Source organism: Schistocerca serialis, chromosome 1 (genome assembly GCF_023864345.2).
Source record: "Schistocerca serialis cubense isolate TAMUIC-IGC-003099 chromosome 1, iqSchSeri2.2, whole genome shotgun sequence".
NCBI classification, from domain to species: domain Eukaryota; kingdom Metazoa; phylum Arthropoda; class Insecta; order Orthoptera; family Acrididae; genus Schistocerca; species Schistocerca serialis.
Window position 1 is genome coordinate 174,554,812 of NC_064638.1, and position 17,469 is coordinate 174,572,280.

The following is a 17,469-nucleotide window of genomic DNA, read 5'->3' on the forward strand; positions in this document are numbered from 1 at the left end:
TATACCAACAAGATGGAGCAACCACTCACACATCCAATCAAAGTATGGACCCATATCACCAACGTTTTCCCTGAAGACAGCCTTATCAGTAGAGGCCTCTGGCCCGCAAGGTACCCGGACTTGACATCGTGTGATTTTTTGTATATGGGGCTCACTAAAAAACAAATTGTATGCTGACAATACGCGCACAATCTTAAACGGAACACCACGCCTGCAGAATTACAGTGTGTTCCTGGTAACGTCATGACATGAAGTCAGCGATGCCTGGATGCCCAAGGACACCACTTCCAATGTCGCTTATAAACAGGTAACTACATGTTTCTCAACGTTTCTATTAGCCATTCTTTTTTGGTTACATTTTTGTTACTTGAATCTCGAGCGTGAGGCGTACCGGTTTTATGTGAGAGAGGCTGTTTGTACTATGTTAGGCCACTTCCGTGGACGATACGAAGAACATCAACTAATAGAGTGATTGGAAGCTCGGTTTTCACAAGGTAGGCTGCTAGATGTAACATCCGGGAGCACTGACTTTTTTTGTGCAAATGATCTTTTCCTCGCTGTACAAGATCACATATTTAAACAGACTGAAAATAATCGTAAAATATGTGCCTGTTATGCCCACATGTTATTGTAAAGCACTGAGGTAAAATACTTCAAAGGCAGAAGTCTGTACCTTTCTTATGCTTCCAAGACTGGCACGATAGAAATGCGCCATGAGAGGTCCAGCTGCGAAAACATGCCTATAAATCTAGACATTATCTTAAACAGTTCTACAAGAACTGATGTGAGTACACAGCCGTAAAAGTTGCAGCAATAAATAATATTCTTAGAAAACTGATGTGCAACGAATGGGGTGCAAATCGTCTTGTTTTCAAAACAGTAGCCAGTAACTTTGCCGGCCGGTGTGGCCGAGCGGTTCTAGGCGCTTCAGTCTGGAACCGCGCGACCGCTATGGTCGCAGGTTCGAATCCTGCCTCGGGAATGGATGTGTGTGATGTCCTTAGGTTAGTTAGGTTTAAGTAGTTCTAAGTTCTAGGGGCCTGATGACCTCAGATGTTAAGTTCCATAGTGCTCAGAGCCATTCGAACCATTTAGCCAGTAACTTTTGTTTCTCTGGAGCGAATATGGCTGCGGTGTAAGGAACAGGCAAAGAAAGCAGATGCCATCGTTATTGAAATACGCAACACAGTTATTGGTTGCATGGAGGCCATAGGCTTGGACAAGCTGTACAAAGGAGCAGACGCTTATGATAGGGAATGCAGCAAGGAAATGAAGAAGAGTTTTCACGAAAGACATATCACGTATGGAGTAGCGGACACACGCGATGCACAATAATGATTAAAATCAAGGCTGACTCTCATGAAGAAGCGCAGCACAGAAACTCCAAACTGGTACTCAGTTCTAGAAGACGAGCCCACTGACATTAAATTTCGCTGGAAGACTTGGAGGATGCTCGATGGTATATAAGCTGGTGTGGCTCTAGTGAAGACCAGCCTAGCAAGACACGGTCTGAAGGATGAGGAGGACATCCCTGGTGACTGCAGTCAGCCCTGAGGGGTGCAGCATGTTCCGGAGCGCCCTGCTTCTCCGCTCCGGTGCGCTCTTGAAGTTATATGTGAACCAAATGAATGTGCCCGTGATTGTAGCTTAGTATTGCGACAAATAACTGAAATGAGTTGATGACCTCATAACAATAAAAAGAAAGAAAAAAAGGAAAAAAAGGAAGTAATTGCGAGAGATTTACAAGTTTGCTGACTGGAAACAAAAGACAGTAGCGGTGTTACCGGACGCAGGTGTGTAGTGTAATGCTTTTGTCTTCTACTCGCTAATGTGCTCTTGCTTTACGATCTTCCGTCTTTGTTTTACTCTCATTTCGGAGATGAGGAAACAGTTTGAAACCTGCTCATTTTCTCCAAGTGGTGCAATATCTTTTACCGCATTCTGTTTTTGACGCACGTAATTACAGAGTTATTGCTCTTGTAGTGCGTCTCGGCGCCTTCTCGTGAATACTCAATTAGCCTCCAGAGACTCAGTTTTATATCATTCAGGTGTGCGAGCGCCGCTCTTGCATAAGAATTACAATAGCATCAAACAAAAATACGTGTTTTAGCTTTCTCAAGAGCTGAGCTTGTCGGTGCTACAGTCCTCGGGTCACACCTCAACCTGAATGTGTCAACCGAAAGAATTGGAGCCCCTCCACGTCCGCACTACCATGGTGACCAAGACAAAGAAAAAAAATGGCTCTGAGCACTATGGGACTTAACTTCTGAGGTCATCAGTCCCCTAGAACTTAGAACTAATTAAACGTAACTAACCTAAGGACATCACACACATCCATGCCTGAGGCAGGATTCGAACCTGCGACCGTAGCAGTCGCTCGGCTCCAGACTGTAGCGCCTAAAATCGTACGGCCACTCCGGCCGGCACCAAGACAAAGAGTTCCACGTAATTCCAACATTGCGCCAGTATCAGGATCAGAAACTCAAATATACTTGTGACTTATTGTTTAAGGTTTCCACCATAGTTGCAAATATATATATATATATATATATATATATATATTCGTGTTCGTTCTTAAAATCACTACTGATATTAGAAGGTAGGCCTACATTGGTATTAACAAAACATGAACGTGTCAAGAGAATTGTAATACAGTCAAGTAACAATTGTTTTATTGATCTGATGTAAAAACAAATGTATCATGTACAGTGAAACACTAAAAATGCAGATTTGTTGCACTGCTGTAATTTGTGCATTTAAAATGTTGTATTTCATGTTTTGTTAATAAAATTGTATCTTTTTTAAATTTCGAAGGAAATATCGACGCCAGTCGCAAGCGAGCATCGAAATAATTCGATGGTAAAAGAGGAAAATTTGTGTCGGACCGAAACTCGAACCCAAACCTCCCTTTCAAAGCGAACGGTTACCTTAACCGCCTAGGCCATCTGGATACACTTCCCATCCAACACCTCAGCTTGTTACCTACTAGTATGCTGGTCTGTGATGAGGTACGTACGCCTGGATGCGATCACTCACTAATACACTAATACCGTCCCACCGAGGAGATAGTAGATAGAAAGCATTTGAAGGGTAGCAGCCTTAAAGACAGAAGTGAAAAGTGGCACGCAAGAAACACTCTGCGACAGTCTGGGTTGGTAGTAGGGCTGCGTGTGGATTTGTGCCAGTAGCAACAGTTCATGCGTGACTGTAAGGCAATGTTAGTAGAGGGGTGGCGCCGACAATATGTCGTGGGCCAGCTGCAGTTCAGCGTACCTGTTACATCTCAAAGTCGTCATCAGAAAGGTCAGCTTGATTATAAAATCGGTCACTCGTTGCGTGATTTGTTTGTGATTCATGTGTTCGATGCCCCTGTCTGCGTCGGTGACTAGGCTGTATAAGCTAATAAGACGGAGCCAAGTTAGATTTGCTGTGATTCGCCTACTATGGTCAATTTTTTCTAAAGAAAGTGAGAGTTCCCGGCAGCAGTACTTTGACCAGGAAGCCAATCTTAAATGTCGGCTCTGCAAAAGGGAGGCTCCTATTTCTACTGGAGTAGCTTTGCCGTTACACTCAATATGACAACATACCTGACAGCTTACGGCATCGTTAATATTTACTACTGATCGTTTAGTACGTTTATAGTGCAACGCAGACGTAAAACGTTCGCGACAGCATCATCGACTGCAGCATATTCAATCGAACTATTGTTTAGTGCAGCCTGAACTGCAAGTGTGAATATATGCTAGTCAGGCAAAAATTACATGTTTCATCTTGTGACGTGTTGCCGTAGCTATTGGTTGTAGTTACAATTTTAACTGTATAATTAATTTCGATATTGAAAGTGACAAGTTCAGGACATGGGATTATGTTCAAGACAGTGCATGGAGCCAGATCCTATAGCCTCATGCACACCATGTTGCTTTCTGCATGCACGTACCCACGTGGGACCTCTACCACCTCATCCACTTGCCACCCATACTCACCCGTAATGATCAGCTCTACCTCTCCGCATATCCTACGCTATCCGCAAATTGTATTTCGACGATCACACTATTTCCTCTCTGATCGCTAATTCGAGAGAAACACATACAAGTATATATGGTAAGGAGATCTTAAAAATCGTAAGTAGAATCAAAGAGCAGTATAACCGTACGAAGTATATACGCCAAAAGTTGTTTCTTACCTAAAAATAAAAGAATAGCAAAAAGTTGTAGTATAGCAACATACCGGGTGCCTCTTCTAAGAGTCGTTAACAGCATTTTCCGTGCCGTTTCAGCAGGTATTTGCAATTTCGTTTTTGCTTTGTGTAGCAGGAGTCAGCCCAAACAATTATTGCTAGTCACGTCTTTCATGTGACGTCCACTGACAACAGAAGCGTCGATTTGTTTCTCGTTACAAACGAAATCAGTAGTGATTCGGAATTTTACGTTCCCATTCGATAGAGCACTCCCAAATTAGTCTAGTGTGATAATTACTTTACCGATATGTATTAATAGCTACTTTAAAACACGAGGAATAAACAGCAATCCAACAGTGACTCAGTAGCGCTGCATGCTTGGCTGTAGTTGTCAGCACGGGCCGCGGGGATGCTGTCCCTGCCGAAGTAGTGCTTGTTCTTAGCGTTTCACTGTCCCTGTTAATACATATCGGTGAAAACAGTTTGATATTAGACTAATCTGGGACGGCTCCATCGAAGGGGCAGGTAAAATTCCCCCTTAAAAATCATTTTGTATATAACTGGAAACAAGGCGGTGCATTTCTTCGATACCAGGCGTTGCATGGAAGACGTGATGAGCATTTTTTTTTTTTTTTTTTACTGACTCCAGCTACACAATGCAAAAGCAAAAAAGCAAAGTTACAAGTATCTGCCGAAAATGCGCCTGACGATACATGAGGGAGACACTCGTTGTATGGAAACATGAGTGCTGAAAATTAGATGGATTGGTAACATACAATGATTAGCCAAAGAAACTGGTACACTTCGTGTAAGGACCACGCGAGCAAGTAGAAGTCCCGCAACACAACGTGGCATGGACTTGACTAACGTCTGAAGTAGTGCTGGAGAGAACAGACACCATGAATCCTGCAGGGCGTGGAGATCTCTTCTGATCAGCACGTTGCAAGGCATCCTGGATATGCTCAATAGTGTTGGTGTTTGGGGAGTCTGGTGGCCAGCGGAAGTGTTTGCATTCAGAAGAGTGTTCCTGGAGCCACTGGACGTGTGGGGTGTAGCAACTTTCCACGGTACTTGAAGGAAAGTTAAAACTACAGGGGAAGACCGAGTTTGGCATACATGCAGGAAATAATTGAAGATATCAGGCATACGTGCTACTCTGAGATGAAGAGGTTGGCACAGGAGAGGAAACGTCTGTGGCCGGCGTCTAACCAGCTAGGAGGCACATGACTCAAAAAAAGTCAAATGGCTGTGCGAATGTAGGCATGGGGAAAGAAGTTGAGTCTTCCAAACGCTCCACAGAGCGCTGAGACATTCCAGCAGCCAGCTGTCGGCTCGTCTGTCTCTGCGACAGAAGGCTGCTCCAGTTCTACTTAAAAGGCTGTCCCGCCTCTCACTTTCACTCGGCGCGCCGCCGAGCACAGGAAGCGGGTCCAGGTGTGATTCGCTCCGCTGCTCGCAGGTGCTCCACATCTGCGTCTGGCCCAGGGCGGCGAAGCGGCGAAGCGGCTCCTTACGGCAGGGAGTGCCTCATCTTTCCCTTGTACACATAACAGCAACTGATCGCCGTACTTTTATTTATTTATTAATTCCACTCGCAAAACCTGTCATCTTGTGTATCTAATGCAGGTCGCACAATACATTCAGCACATTGGAAATTCTCTGCACAATACCGTACACTTTTTTCTTAATTCTAATAACACACTATTAAAACACTAATTTCTACTGGTTACTCGGTAATAAGTATCTATGTAAAGAAAACATAACTAGCTAAAAGATTACAAAATGCAAGTAAGTAACGAAATATAAAAAAGAAATAAAGTATCACTTGTAAATAAATCTCTCGTAAGTTTTCTGAACATTTGTATTATTCTGTCGTACAGACTGTCAGAGCGCCCTCGAGTTCGTTCGATGTCTGCTGTCGAACCTACAGCTGCCACACTTATCTGGAGTTCTCCAAACGCTGGAGTAACAATCTCTAGCGCCTTGTGTACATTTCCTTTGTGTAGACGCTGCATTTTTTCCAGAACCATTCCAACAAAACTAACTCTTCCAATTTCCTTCCCTAATACTAATTTTACGTGTTTATGCTATTTCACATCGATGTTTACAACTTCTCCTAAATATTTATGGGTATTCACCACCAATCTTGTAACCGGATGCTACCGACTTTCTTCTGGTTTATTATTGGCATTTCCTTGTATTTTTTCACATTTAAAGAGAAGGCCATTTATTACATCAAACCGACATGTTGTCCAGCTCTCTGTGCACTTTCGTACGACAGTGGAACGATAATACACTTTTGTAAACAACATCATCGTCATCGATTAATCTGATGACCTCCTCTTACAAATTGTTTCTGTACACTGAGCACACCAGGGGTTCTATTACGTTTCCTTGAGGCGTAGTTCCGGAAACGGCAGCGGTGTTTTCTCGTCGACCCGTAGCTGACGTTTCAGAACGTAAAATGACTTCCGCGTTCCTGCCGCCGCTGAGCTGCTGCTGAGGTTAGCTTTAAGTTAATTGGCCGAGTAATTGGCCACGAGGTGGGAAACCGGGTAAGTAGGTCCGAAAAAGCGCGCTCTGCCGAGGCCGTCTTACGCATCTCGCGCAACAGGGGCGTAACCATCGCACCAGCGTGCAGGTAACCGTGTCTTGATGCCAGGGGCCAAGCGTTCGCGGACAGTACCGGTTGAAATGCAGGCAGTGATGGTCTCTGCCTAAACTCGAAGCCCAGCTGCAGCTGTCGGAGTGCGCGAGCTGAAGATGTTGCACTTCGTTTCTTGCTACACGGTTTCTTGTCTAGCTGCAAGATGGCGGCCACAGAGCGTCACTATAACGTAAAACAAAACGATTTCCGCTTCTCCGCTCACGTAATCCTATTGCACTGCATATTCCAAGTTCCTGTTGAAGAGTAAAATGAGCTTTTTCGATACTAGTACAAAAAGCGGTGCTTTTTCTTCTGTAGCATTTCAAAACCAGTAACCTTCACCATCGATTCTTTAAAGAATCGAAGTCCCATGTATAAAGCAGCTACAAATGTCTACTTGCTTTAAAGGTTAATTAATGTATCGTAGGGCTGTAAGGAAGAAAAAATTTAAAAAAAAAGATTTGAAATTCTGTTTAAATTTGTTTGAGGTCGCTAAGTACTGTCATTATGAAACACTGGATGGGTACAGTCTGTGTAATTTAAGCTCTATATGAAAAAAAGCTAATTTTCCACACATTTTAATGTTTATGACGTCATATCTTCTGAACTATGAGTAGTAAAATGATATAATTTTGCAGGTGTAGTCAGTGGTATATGCGGACACTGACTGCAGAATGTGTTGCGAATAGAATTACAAATAATAAAGCAAAAAATTAAAACGTTATGTTTGATGCTGAAGCTTTACTGCATTTAATAAGCGATAAACTATTCACCTTTCATTATTTTGTCGCTCACTTATGTTTTATTATCAAATAGCCGCATGGGGTACAGTTGAGACCAATAAATTAGTAGCTACATGCCCGAAAAATTTTACGTATGATGTGTAATACCAAGTGACGTAAACAGAGCAAACGCTTCTTGAACAACGTTGACATTGTTTGCTCAGACACATAGAAATAATTAATAAACTGAGAAACTACTAAATAAGTAAGAAACGACATTAAAAGTTGCTAAGGGACTTACTTCTCAGTCTAAAGCCACATTCTGGATACTCGGTATCTCACGTATCAGCATCTATTTTGCTGTTCAGTGTTGTAGCGACAGGTACTGGAAATACAGAAATGTATTTCTCTCAATATGACATCAAATATCCTGTTTTCCGGTAGATTATCTGCACGTACAAGGTAACAGACAATGGATTTCGGGAATAATGTGACAAATACTTCTCAGTTTCTTGTAGGACGTATGTACTAAAGACAGAAATGACTAGAAGAGAGATAATAAAATTCTCATTTTATACGATGGAAGGAATTATTCTGCTTATATACTTGAGATCTAATGGAATATTGTGAAGCTGTGGTCATCTAATAGTTTCCAGCTCCAGACACCGATGCAGTATATGATATATGGTCCACAACCAGAAACAGATAAACAATTCTTGATCGAAGAAAGACCGATCGAATCGTTTCGCCAAAGTACAGTACGGCGGATGGTGCAGACGCCAGGAATCTGCAGGCAAACCTCAAAGTTGTGAGCTCACAGACCAGAACCATGCATTCGGGGAGCAAACACGTCACTGAATGGAGAGCATGCCTAGGGACTTCCAGTCAAAGGCGAAAGTAGCAGGAGTGACCGTGCGCACGCTTGAGTTGCCTGTGTATGTTCAGTGAAATTCCTCTGTATGTAAGGACGCGTAATGGTGAAACACATTATATAGCCGCAAAAGAAGAGGCATTCGCGCGTTACAACGGAATTATATCGACGGAAAGAAATCGTAACGCCAAAAAATAGTTAATGTAGAGTAATGAAATTTCGGGAATACATTTGCGTAAGTGACATGTTTTAGTGCTTAACAATGCAAGATCACAGGTTAATTTAAGGCAGAGATAAGCCATTGAAAATCCATTGCAAATGTGAAATGCTTGTACATTAATATCCTGTGTAACGTCAGAATGATGAATGCAAGCTTGAAAACGTGCATATTGTATTATACAGCTGCCGGGTGTCAGTTTGTGGGCTGGAGTTCAGTGCCTGTTGCGCTGTGGATGACGCTGCAGTTGTCGTCCGGTGATGTCCAATATGAGCACGAATCTCCATCTGGTGATCCAGCAGGAAAAGGCAACGTGTCGACAGTCTGTAGAGCATGTTGCGTTACGATAACGGTATGTGGGCGGACGTTTCCTGTTGGAATGCTCTTCACGAATGTCATCCGGCTGAGGTACAAATTTGTAGTCAGGATGCGTGGGATACTTACGAAAGTGATAATGCTGTCACACGAAATCCATCAGATGGAGGTTCAGTGTGTGTAGCATGCAGACAGGTTGGGTTCAGGTGCTCAAATGGCCTCCTTCAAACCAACACGCGACCATCGTTGGCACCGAAGCAGAACCAGTATCCATCAGAAAACACAAGGGACCTCCACCCTGCCATCAGATGAGCTCTCGCTTGACACCACTGAACTCGCAAATGGTGGTGGTTTGCGGTCGGTGGAGTACACGCTACTAAGTGCCTGGCTGGGAGCTGTCCTTGAAGTACCCGAACTGCAACAGTTCGTTGTGTTACTACTACTCAGATGCAGTACGACATACCAGAGCCATACGCCGAACACGATGGCCTTCCCTCTGTGCAGTGCCACGTTGCGGTCCGGAGCCCGGTCATCTTGCGACCGTACATTCTCGTGACTACCACTGCCAGTAATCATGTAGAGTGGCTACATTCCTGTCAAGTCTTTCTTCAGTATCGCAGAAGGGAATCCAGCTTCTCGTAGCCCTATTCAACGACCTCATTCGAGGTTAGTGAGGTGCTGATAACAGAGTCTTTGTCGCCTTGAAGGCGTTCCTGACTAACATCAACTCATCACGTCCAATCTCAAAGGTAACCAACGCTTACGACCGTTACAGCGCGTATTTAAAGCAAACCTGATTTGCATCCTCATAAAGGCCCTTCTAGCGCCACTCTTATGCGACTGGCTGGAAACCTGAATAGACATCTGTTAAATCCTGCCTAGTCGATTATGGGGTGCCTAGGAAACCTGTTTTCTCGGATCACTAGACAATATTCAGACAAATAATATTAACGAGTTTTATTACAAAATGTGCAAATACGAGTACAATGCTTTGTGTTAAATAGATGGGTCGCAAGCAAAGGGCGACAGACAAAATAAACAAGCTTCTTCAGTATATACTATTCTCCTAAGTCGCTGCTATACATGTGAATCCTGAAGCAGCTCTTCGACAGGCCGCGACCAGTGGGGCGCGGCGCTTAAGTTCTCTTCACGTAGGGGCCGCTGCTGTCGCGTTGTCGTCCTGGAAAGGGTCGGTCAGTGTGCTATCGGCTGACATCTTCTCACAACCATCTCTTCTCTATCGGCCCCAACTGGAGTGCTGGCGCTTGACTTTACGACGTATCAATATCATCTTTCAGATATAGACACAGGCCTACCAGCTTTCGTTTATGTTGGATAACTCCACTTTGTTTTTGCGATTTTTTTTTCGTCAGTATATTTCTCGTGGCTTATTGGGGCCTGACTGTTTCCCGACCTCGAATTGTGTCCACGAATATTGACAAGTTTCTCCAAAATACCAGAATGAATCTACGGTATTTTGAATCGTCTTGATAGATTGAAACTATGTTCCTGACCGCGGATGGAACTCAGAACGTTGCGTTTCGCGGGCAACGTTCTTACTTACTTTGTTATTGTGGTAGGGCATTTATTTTATTTTTCCATTTCACGTTTATTTCATAATGTGATGGCACTTACGTTGTTGAAAGTTGAAATTTGCAATTTTTAAACCAAACTTAACTTAATAAACGGAATTCTCGTTGCCCCATTGAATTAAGTATGAGGTGCCTTCGTACAGCTCTAGATAATAATAAAAATGAAATAAAAATATGCACTGGTGCGCAAAACTTAAGGAATAAAGTAACTTTTGCATAATGTATCACTGCCAAGTAACGTAACTCGACCATTCATAGAAGGAACTGCTACAGTATGATCCAGAAGAAAAGAGAGGACGAAAAGAAGAAATACTCAGTGCGACGAACAAAATAACACTTTTATTCAAAGACAAGAAGTCACCGCGATAGATAATGTTCGACTGAGCGTTACAAAGGTGGGACGTGGTTGTTAATACGGTGTATTACCACCACGGATGGCAGTGCATGTTCTGCAACGGATTCCCATACTGGTCACAGTTTGGTAAAGAGTTACAGTGATAGGGAGTTCCAATCCTCCAGTAGCGAGGTTGCCAACCACAGGATGGTCGTTGGTGCATGTGGACGTGCTGGAATACATCTCCCAAAGGCATCTCACTCGTGCTCGGTGCGATTTAAGTGCGGGAATGCACAGGCCAACCCATTCGCCGCATATCCTTCCGTTCCAAGAGCCCCTCCACCTTCGCAGTTCGATGCGGTCGCACATCGTCATGTATAAAAATGAAATCAGGGCCGAATGCTCACTTGAAAAGATGCGCATGATGAAGAAGTACATTTTCACAATAACACTGACCGATGAATGTACCGTGTCCAAAGATTTTCAGGTCAGTACGCCCACGCTGCATTACGCCTTATTGCACCATAACCCCTGGACCACGAGAACGATCATGTTTGACTATGTTCCTGGTTGCATTACGTTTTCTCGCCGTATGACGGTAGGTAATGTAACCAAGACTGTTTATTCAGTGCCTTGTGTTTCAGTACTACCTAATGTATGCAGAGGCACAGTTATACAGATAAATGACCTTGATGGGAGGTTGAACGAACGTGACTCCGTCTTTTCAAACCATTGTTAATCGGTTTAATTGTTCCTACTGGGCTCCTCCCTTTGCGGGGACCGAAATCGGGTGCTCTACGGTACAGCTATATGGGGAAGGGGTGCATAATCCAGCCATACATATAGTAAAATGGATATGTGTGTATGTGTGTGTGTGTGTGTGTGTGTGTGTGTGTGTGTGTGTGTGTGTATCTTTCACATCTCCTCCTAAACCACTGGTCCGATTTCAACTAAAGTTAGTGTACATACCCCTTACTGTCAGGCAACAATCGCTGTCGGAGTAAAAACCACCTATTCAGGAAATATAACGTCACAAACAATGAGATGCAAGAAAAACTGCCCCATTCTGCGTAATGTTTAAATTTATTACTTCTGTGGTACTGACTCCATTCGCAATAAATTTCGCAGACAGTATCCAAATACTTACAGAATTATATCATGGTCTCACACATTTTCAGGAGATAGGACGTCATAAACACTGAGGCGTGTGAAAAATTGCCGCATCATACATGATGTTTCAGTTTATTACTTCTTTGCTGCTAAACTTAATAGCAACACATTTTTCAGACAATATCCACATATGCTGCTGAGTGTGCCTACAAATTACATCATTGTGTGGCACACAGATCAGGAGATGTGATGTCATAAACACTGAGATGCGTGAAAAATCGCCGCATCATACATGACATTCAAATTTATAACTTCTTTGGTAATAACTCTAATCGCAACATATTTCGCAGACACTATCCACATACGTTCTTGAATGTACCCACACATATATATCACTGCGGCACATAGTTCGAGAGATATGACGTCGTAAGCACTGAGACACGCGGAAAAAATGCCGCATCATGTATGAAGTTTTAATGCATTTTTTCTTTACTATTAAGACGCTCCCACAGTCGAGTCAACTTAAGGAAATCCCTGACATCTGGCAGCGCTTTTGACAGCTTTCAACTGCGAAGCGCATACGACTGTAGGCGAAAAAAATCGGTTGGCCGTTGTGGCTCAGCGGTTCTAGGCGCTTCAGTCTGGAACCGCGGGACCGCTACGGTCGCAGGTTCGAATCCTGCATCGGGCATGGATGTGTGTGATGTCCTTGGGTTAGTTAGGTTTAAGAGGTTCTACGTTCTAGGTGACTGATGACCTCAGTGCTCAGAGCCATTTCAACCATTTGAAAAAAATCGCTGTCTGTAGAGATAAGAAGAGACGTCGCCAGAGAGACGTTTACAAAGACGTGTTGTACACACGATAAGCAGCTGTGAACAGTGTACGGAAACCGTCCGCATATTACACGACAAACACAGTTAATTTTTTTTTCCGTTTCTAATGGAAAATTAGTAAAATGAATAACCGAGCAATGCCGCGTTCGTGAGCTTATAGAATTTATAAAAAGTATTTGTATATGCACACCTGTTTTAATAAGGAACAGCTATGACCTCATTAATAAACCCTCAATAAAGAAAACCAGGTTGCTAGAGGAGGCCATAGAGTGTCACTCGCATTGTTCACCTTAAACAATGACGATATGATTTGGGCATGGAATGCAAGGTATCTGCTGTCATTCTATTAAGTTAGCAGACGACATTCAATAAATTCTTATTTGCGGATGACGAAACTGTTTTAACGGCCTCAGAAGGTGACTTGCAGAAATCCATTCACGTGCTAAAACAAAATTTCTGCTAAGTATTGGTTTAAAATCTCTACCAGAGTTACTAAAATCACAGCATTTAGATGGAAAGACTTTATTCGATCAAAAACTCCTATCGGTAATGTGACATGAGAACAGGTACATTGAATGTAATGACAGGTATAAGCGTGTCCGACCACTGAACATAACGTAGCAACGTATCTCACATGCGTGGCCGTTGGGAGGGCACTGCGGGGAGGGAATGCAAATACAGTTCTATAAAACAATGGCTGCTCCATCTCTCTTGTATGGGAGTGATGCAGTCACCAGGAGACTATTCGGACACAGGCAGAACTCTCGTTTATAACCCGCCAAGCATCAACAGTTTTAGCGCAGTCGCAAATTCGTGTGATAAATGGTAGAGACAAATTCCACATCCAAGTAGCAGGGACCAGATAGTTACGTGCGGTTAACGGGTGACCCAAATGGACCCTATCACAAAAAACTAAACATCTATTACTAAGCAACAGCAAAGAATAAATATAGAAATAAATATGTTGGCAATATACGAAAATTTCCAACCAAAATTAGTTCTGTGTTGTCCCCCATCAGGAAGGAGCATTGAAGGGTGTCCCAGAAAAAGGCAGGCTGTTAAAACCGAGCAGGCCAGATGGCATAGATTGTGAAGAAAACGAAGAAGGTTATGATAATAAAAATCAGAGAAAATTCAGCTCTTGTTTCTGTGCAAAACAGTCTCCGTTCTTTCCAGTCGGCGAAAACAACTAGTTTTTAAGTTCTAGGTGACTCGCAAAATGTGTTGGGTTCATCTATAATGAAATGCATACATAAAACTTCATGGGTTCCGCGTACATTTCCTGACTGGTATCGAGGAATGAAATGATAAATTTAAGAGAAGCAACACGACACTAAAAGCCAATATACAAAAGGTAGGTAAACAGACTATTTCAGATCAATGCCTCTGTTTATTTGTACAACAACAACGTAACCGAATCTGGAAGTCCTAAATAGATCTGTTACCTTGATCGTAAGCAATTTTTTTATACTTCCGCACTTTCAATGATACTCTCTACGGATTTTAGTGGTACGTGAATAAATAGTTCTCTCTAGAGTTGCTGTTACTATCTCCATCGACTACGTGTAAATGTTTCACTTTTGCGCCATAGATATGATGATAAAGATTTTTAGAAGCGAATTATAAAGTAGAAGCCTATAAAGTTTACTTTCCTTGCAGTGTTTTCATTTTACGGTGTCTGAATAGTGCTATGCAGTGTCTTTCAGACATGCGTGCCTATCTAAAGGAGCACACTGTGCTGACAGTCTACGGCTATATGAAATAGAAGAGATACATTTGCGAACAGACATTAGACTTCAACTGTGCAGTTTATTAGTGCTTGACCGGGCCTTGAACCCTTACTTTCTGCTAATGCGAGTGGTTGCCTTCCCGGTTTGATTCAAACTTCCATATGTCACCGTGTCCACGTCCCTTGGTGTTCGTTCACTGGCTGTGGTTACCGCACAGGGAGAGAAATTATTATTATGTTTGTTTTGGCCTTTCTTGGCATGTAACACAATTTTACAATGTCATCCCACAGTGTTGGTCAGCACTATGCTGTGGTGGACAGGGTGACCTATGTAAATTTGGAACTATCCGATAAGCGTATAGGGCTGGCCGAAGTGATTAAGGCGATCGCTTGCGTTAAGCGCAAAATAAGGGTTCGAGGCTCGGTCCAGCGAAAATTTTCATGTATCAGTAATAAATTGCACAGTTGATGTCTAATAGTATTCGCGGTTTGCAAATACATCTTTTTTAGAATTAAGTTTGTTGACAATCAAGGCAAGTAATCCACCTGGTGTTCCGCATAAACTTGTCACAGGCCTATTAATTGAACATGGAACTGCTGAGTCCTTAAAATTTAAAAGCAAGTATCTCGGTAAACGAAAGGCCACATAGTCTTTGAACTAATTCCTATGGAACAAAGTTACAGAAAATATAAAATTTTATAGAATCATCAATGTATTTTTTTAATATGGTCTAAACTTCAGAACTTTGTTCACTTCGAGAGTGACTGGAAGATCAGCGGTCGAAGTATAATTGGAAGAGTTGTAATTCGCACTGCTGTATCACTGAAATTTTTTTCTCGCCGTGTAACGTTATTTTCATGTTTTCCACATGGATCACATCGCCGTGCGCGTGCGCGAGAAGAAATGTAGAGTGGCAAATCTTGGACTCGTCTCCAGAATTTAGTTGGTGGAGTCTTAGAAACAAAATATTTGTTTTCGCTGCTATACTTTCTGCTACACTAGCCAGCCACAGTGGCCGAGCGGTTCTAGGCGCTTCAGTCCGGAACCGCGCTGCTGCTACGGTCGCAGGTTAGAATCCTGCATCGGGTATGGATGTGTGTGATGCCCTTAGGTTAGTTAGGTTTAAGTAGTTCTAAGTCTAGGGGACTGATGACCTCACATGTCCCATAGTGCTTAGATCCATTTGAACCATTTTGAACACTTTTCGTGCACAATCTCCTCCAACAATGACGTGTTTAGTTTTCTGTTCGCGATGCAGAAAAGCCCTGGAAGTTCAAAGAGTATAATTATTCCTTTCTGAAGGAATGTTGTGCGTGCCAATTTTTTCCTCCTTATCGAGATAATGTCACCAGCGGTGAGAAATGCAGAACACAATGGAGAAACTTTAATGTGTTGCGCCAGGAGAAAGCATGGGAACTGCAGCTTGGAAGCTGCGTGCCGACCTACAACTTTTCCTTCGGGTACTCCAAAACCACACAGCGGTTGAGGCACGGTGCAGGATCATCTCGGGACACAGGCTAATTCTGCTGCGAGGACAGAAGAGGAAACCCGATAACGTTTTATTTCACTGTCTGTCTGCCAGGCTGCAGCGAAGAACAAACGCAGCACCTCTGATCTAGTAGGACGTATGCAACGTGCACTGTCGTACTTGCTTCCGCTCCATGCCTCGCAGTCTGCGAGTACCAGTCAGAGTGCTCGCAAACTGCAGTGCTGATTGAACACTGTTAAACTTTTCACCTAGCTGACAAGCAGCAAAATATTATAGAAGATTAAGATGTCCGCCTTAGAGTGATGAGCCGAAATGTAATGACCACCTGCTTAGCATTTTGTTTGTCTTTCCTTGGAACGAAATACATCACTGATTCTGCGAATCAGTTTGTTGGTACGTTTCTGGAGGTATGTGGCATTAGATGTCTACGCATAGCTCATGTACTTCCCGTGAATAACGCGCCGCTGATCCGATAACGACCCAGATGGGTTCCAGAGGATTTAGATCAGGCGAATTTGGTCGCCGAGACATCAACGTGAGTTCGCTGCAATGCTGGCCAAACCATTGTAGCACGACTCTGATCCCGAGACACGGACATTATACTGCTGAAAGATGAAACCGCCGTCGGGGAAGACATAAAGCATGAAGGGATGCAGGTGGTTCGCAGCTGTCAGCGGTCTTCGATTACTAACTACCTCAAGTCCCATGCAAGCGCAGGAGAATGTCTCTCACAGCGTAATACTGCTAAGCGTCTGTGGCACGCGACACATTTCGAGCCGCGGTTCACCTCGATGACTGCATTTGTGGAGACGACCAGCGACCTAGTGTAGCAAGAATGTGACTCAGTCGAAGAGCCGATACGTTTCCATTGATCGACGGTTGAATCCTTGTCGTAACTGATACCGTCGTTGGGTCAACATGTGAACACGTAGCGGTGGTCTGCTGCGGAGGTCCATGTTTAACGACGTACGCTTAACGGTGTGCTCCGAAACACTTGTGCATACACCAGCACTGTGCTCTTTCAGCAATGATGACACAGATCGCCATCTATCCTACTTTACAGAACAAACAAGCTTCCGAACTCCACGTTCTTTGGAGAGTGGTGGACGTCGAACCATTTAGTGCCTAGTGATAGTTTCACTGTGCTTCTGTTTCCTTCCGTAGATGCCTCTCGATAGTAGCAAGTGAGCATTCGACCAGCAACGGCGTTTTCGAGATACTAGATCACAGGCTCTGCGTAATAATAATATGCCCTTTGTGAAAGTCGGTTATCTCAATGAATTTCACCATTTGCAGCCTATATTTTCGCTAGGCTGATACCTGTCAACGTCTACTCCGCTTACATACTTTTATTACCGCGTCGCATACCCATAGCGCTCCCAAACGGCATCCAATGTAGCGGTGGGCAATGGCCATAACGATTTGGCTGATC

At 43.4% G+C, this 17,469-nt stretch overlaps 1 protein-coding gene across 1 annotated transcript in view; it reads left to right on the forward strand.

Annotated features, from left to right (window-relative positions):
• LOC126458215 (uncharacterized) overlaps positions 1–17,469 on the forward strand; it is a 447,624-nt gene that overhangs the window by 187,881 nt on the left and 242,274 nt on the right. The window lies entirely within an intron of this gene.